General features: G+C 38.3%; 1 protein-coding gene across 1 annotated transcript in view; it reads left to right on the top strand.

Annotated features, from left to right (window-relative positions):
* The window catches only part of LOC116670583 (voltage-dependent calcium channel gamma-5 subunit), a 39,589-nt gene that overhangs the window by 20,993 nt on the left and 13,231 nt on the right, over positions 1–5,365 (top strand). The window contains exons 7-8 of the mRNA XM_032501163.1: positions 953–957; positions 2,359–2,367. The gene's annotated coding sequence lies outside the window, so the exon portion shown is untranslated. The remainder of the gene's footprint in view (positions 1–952; positions 958–2,358; positions 2,368–5,365) is intronic.

The raw sequence follows: 5,365 nt of genomic DNA on the forward strand, positions 1-5,365 counted from the left end.
CACACACACACACACACACACACACACATACTTACACAAATACACACACAAGCACACAAAAGCATGCAACAAAATCACATTCAATCTATCATGAATACTAATAATTTGACTCATTCTTCTTGTCTCTAAAGAATTATAAATGCTGACTGATCTCAGTTGAGAAAATACGTTTCATTATTATTGAGAAATGTTTCTCATTAAATGTTTAAAGCCACAGCAAACTAACAAAAAAGCCTTGTGATCCTCCCTGCCTGCAAACGGACACGTTTGTGAATACAGCAGATTCATCTCCATTCTACGAGGACGAGCTCTTGGCAGCGCAGTGCCCAGGGCTTTGTGTGTTTGTCAGGCTGCCTCATTAATGGTGACAGTTGTGGTTTTTAAATGTTTCCCAATGGATCTAATGGCCTCTCTGCTCTGTGTTTGCTTATTTAAGAGTGATTAATTACAGGAATTAATTTGACTTACTGTAACATGATCTGATGACACTGTATGTGTGTGTGTGTATGTGTTTGTGTGATTGTGTTTGTATGTGTGTGTGTGTTTGTGAATTTTACATTACACTGAAGCAACTTATTAGCTATTTTTTATTCAGATATAGACCCCCTAACCCCCTACTCTTTGAATTTAAGGCTGGAGCAAACCAAAGATCTTTGAGGATTTAACCAAGATACACACAGAATTGAAAAATGCCTCTGCTTTTCCTGCTACAACTACAAAGGATGGATAAAATAATAATGTCTGTGCAATTTCTGCAAGCCTATCAGCCAAGCTGACAATGATTTTTTGAGTCTGTATTGTCAGTTAGGTTTGGCTCTCACCCTCATTTTTGAGCCTACATTTTGTTATAGTGTTAGTGATCTTAAAGCTGTTTATGCTATTAAGTCCAACCCCAAAACTGTTATTAATTCAAAAACACAAATAGTAGTATTATATTGTCGTATTAGTTTAGACAGTGTCTTAAAAGTATTTAAAAAGTAATGGAGAAAACATACAAAAACCGAGTAAGACCCAGGGGTGCAATCAGACAGACAGAAGTGGGTCTCCTGCTTTAGTTACTTGAAAAAATTTAAGGACAAAAAGGGAATCAATTTCATATGAGATGTTGCTAACAAGCACCAAACAAACACATCTTTGGTCATGATTGTTCCATTTTTAACTGATTGGTTGTAAAAACAGTTGTCCTGAGAATAGATCAGTGTGCTGTGAGATGTGAAATAAATCACTGTGTTTACTGATTGAAGCGGGACAGAGAGAGAAAGAATAAAGAGAAGCGAGAACTAACAGTTTTTCTTCTGAAAATGTGTATCTGCAGTGTAGTGCATAACACTGTAGTGCAGCTGAGAATACATGTGGAAGATTCAGATATGCATGCACTTCGATGATGATAATGATGATTGCATGATGAGGTGTGTGTTTGCATGTTTTCATGCTTTTGTATGTTTTTTTGTGTTAAAATGTCAAGCAACACAGGTCTGATATAGTGGTTTTTGGTCAGCGCATTTGTATGGATTGGTTAAGTGGTGGAAGGACAACACTCAGAGTTTGGAGTAATCTTCACACAAGTAGTTCTGGCTGGTTTTCGTGGGTAAACAAAAATACAAGAATAAATTTGAAAAAGTAAAATAAACTTTTCAAAAGAAAAAAAAGGAAATCCATAAGTCTGACTAAGTTTGGCTGGGCTATTACAGTAGGCTGAACTTTCAGCAGACTGTACCTGAACTGAATCAACTTCAACTTCAACAATGAACTATCCGCGAGGGGCTTCTGTCCCTTGTTTTTCAACAGGAAGCTACTCCTACAGACAAACCAAAGTTAGTGCATAAATCAATTAAGATAATGAAATACAATTTGTGTGTAAAAACAACAAAACTATTTCTAAATCCTTATTCTAATCATCCTAGCAGAAATATTATTTATATAGATTAAGGGTACTTAGTCAAGTCAAAGTATTTATTGTCACATGCACAAGTGAAAAAGTCTAGAACAATGGAAACCCACCTCTGTACTCTATCGAACATGGTACAGGCTGACTTCACTATAAAGCCCGTTGGACGCTTTCACTTTGTGTTTGATGTAGAGCTGAATATTAAACTGTCAAACTCAGAGGGGAAAGGGATGGCATGGAAAGAAATTTCCAAAGAGTGGCAACACTCTTGGGATAGTGGACAAAAGGGACACTTGCATGCAATACAAAAAAAAGTAGGAGTGAGAAACAGTGGGGCTGACCGAAAAGATCAAGAATTACCAGTAAATTGAGAATTGGCAACAGTAGATTGAACAGTACACTTTTTTATAATAGGAAAATAGCCAACTGGAGCTTGTCCTGATTTCATGCAGGAAATACAATCAAGAAAGAGGGGTCATGTTATCAGGGTCACATGAGTTGGGAGCACAACTGCTTGCTGTCACTGACCTGAATGTGCAGAATTTTGAAAAGTCAGCAAGCACAGGAGACAGATGGTCCAAACTGAGGGCTGTGAAACCACCAAGGGGCTGAATGCCTTGGCACTGATACCACTCTGTGCTAAACGGGTGGGAACATTAGAAAACTGAAAAGTCTGTTTCTTTCTTTCCTCCCCTCCCTGTGCCAGCATCTTTTATTTGCTGTAATAGTGGAGCTCACATCGGTTTCTTTCACCTTTTAAAGCATGTTATCTCTCTGTCCTTTTATGTAGTTTGGAAAAATTCTAATTCATTACAACTTAAAGTAATGATATTCTGAGGACAAAGTTAATTGCTGAGATTAAGGATCATGGTGACATGGCTAAAAAAAAAAAAAGTCAGAAAGGGCAAGGGACATTGTTGGTTTCAGACAAACAGCTTCACTGTATAATGAAGGATTATCAGCATTTCAGGTGCACCCACTTCAATTTTTACCTCCTAATAAAGTGTGTTGTTTAGATAATCCGACTAAACTCTTGGTTTGGCTTGTTAGACTAAACCTGTCTAACTGTGCAATTGATATTTTTTAAAACTACTTTTTGAGTACATAGCAAAATTATGGCCAAAGCTATTAGGATAACACGTTACAATTAACAGGAACTTTCCCTTAGGGAGCTATACATTCTTACAGTGAGCACATGTGCAGGCGTGAACTACTGCTCCCTAAGGGCTAAATATTGTGTTTGCTTTCCCTTAGTCCAATCTCATATGCTCTTCATGGCTCTATGCTGTTCCAGGCGCTGTCTGCACATTCTGAAGGTGACTGCAGCAGGAAGCATCCATGTGTCTTTGCTTTACCTCAACACTTAATTAAGAGAAAAGGGATAGTACTGGACTTGTGTTTGGCTCTACAAGCCTAAAATAATGCTATTTTATTGAAGCTAAACTGTGGCTGTCATATTCAGCTGGAATATTTTCCTTTGTTGAAAGAAAAAAACAGAAAACAGAAAAATCTATCAAACTTGTTCCCTTTTTACTCATTTACTTGTTCAAAAGAAACAACATCCAAAGCTTCCAAAGGGATTTTTTCAATTTCTATCAAAATAGCCCTGGCATATTTACTTTATGCTGTACACCAGGAAGCCACTGGATTGGCCAAACTGTGAAAGCTACTCAAACTGGGTGGAAAACAAGCACACAAAAGCAGTTAATAAACACTAGCTTAACACTTAAACTGCCATAATTGTAGAGCGAGGTCATAGAGGAGGATCTTGGCTCAGGCCAAAACCTGCCTGGAAGAAGAAACACCATGAGAAAAGAGGAAGCTGGCAGAGGAGACATCAATTACCAGAGCAAAATAGCATGCTGCGCCAAGGGAGAAAGGAAGCAGTGTCGAAAAAAATTTGGCAATACGACGATGAATATTCAGCTCATAATCAGTGGTCCCTGTGTACTCGAACTACCCCAGCCACTTTGCACAGGCTAGCTGAGAAAGCAAGATGCCATTTTTTTACTAAGAAATAACACTCGGGCACATCTTGTCCAGATTCAAAACTAGCCCAAGGATAAAACACTTGAAAGCCGCATCACATGGCACATTTGACGGGAAGAATCACAGACACACTGGCTGAGATGAAATGGGACATAGTAGCTGGAAAGCCAGGGTGCACTACACTGTAAGTCCTCTAATTGGATTTGGAGTTAGAGTTTTTCAATCTTGGGGTTACGATGCCATGAGCGGTCCCAACACCCTGATCAAGTGGACTTTAATCAATGTAAAAAGGCTTTGTCCTCATTATTACTTCTTTCAAGGGACTTTCTTTGGCTTCTTTTGGATTTATAGCACTGTTTTGGAATTTTAACTGTCTCACTGCTGATTATTGCATCTTGTATTTTTACTTAAAATGAGTTTTGTTTTACCTAATTTGGTGACTATGTGCTCTCTGATGGGTGCACTGTAGCAATCACAATAAATTATCCAGTATATCTCATGGGATAGATTAGATAAACCATATAAACCTAATTGTTCATTGAATCCCTATTTTATTAAATGTGTCACTGTCCATGCAAAGCTGTCTCCATGCTCTGGAAAAGGGAAAACTATTGCATGCCACACTCATGATCACATGAATAAAGCGTTTCACGATTCAAAAATGGGTAAGTCTTGCGCCAAGCTACAGTATAAAGGCAAGGCAGCATTTGGAAGTAAAACAATAAACCAGCTTAGACTTTAGCTGAAAAAAGAACAGTAGGTGGTTTCAAAAAATCTTTCTGAGCAGTTGTGTAAAATATTCTATAAATCTTTTGTTTGATGATGAAATCTAAAAGCATAACATCTTTCAGCCTCTGTCTGCTCACCTGCTGTGACTCTCCCACTCTCACTCCTTTTGTTTGATAATTGAAGTCCAGTGCACAGATTACAACTCAATCCACAAACTGAGAGATAAACCCTTAAATAAGGCACAAATACATTCTTGTTAATTGCTTTCAAATCTTAAAGGTCCCATGGCATCATCCTACTTGGAAGCTATTTACTGTGCAGCCTAAAAACTGTAGTATTGCATCCAGGCTTGATGAGTTCTTGGTGATATCTGGCCGTTCTGAACTTCATACTGAGAGGATCTGGACACGTGATTGCCCAGGACTGAGTGTTGACTGGCATAATGTATGGTCTAGCATCCCAAAAGTGTCTCGCAATCCAAACCATCAGCAGATTTACTGCAATTTCATTCATAAGACATATCTCACCACCGTGAAAATGCACCACATGACAATAATTAACAGCCCTTTATGCACTTTCTGCTCAATAAAAGCTCAAGGTACATATCTTCATGTGTTCTGGGAGTGTTCCCCTGTTGGTCAGTTTTGGAACAATATTGCATCCAAAATTTCCGCCTTGATTAATGTTACAGTGTCGGTTACTGTCAATGTATTGATTCTGAATGATCTGTCGGCCTTCCAGCTCTCTAAAGCTCAAAAA

The sequence above is a fragment of the Etheostoma spectabile genome, chromosome 2, assembly GCF_008692095.1.
Source record: "Etheostoma spectabile isolate EspeVRDwgs_2016 chromosome 2, UIUC_Espe_1.0, whole genome shotgun sequence".
NCBI classification, from domain to species: Eukaryota; Metazoa; Chordata; class Actinopteri; order Perciformes; family Percidae; genus Etheostoma; species Etheostoma spectabile.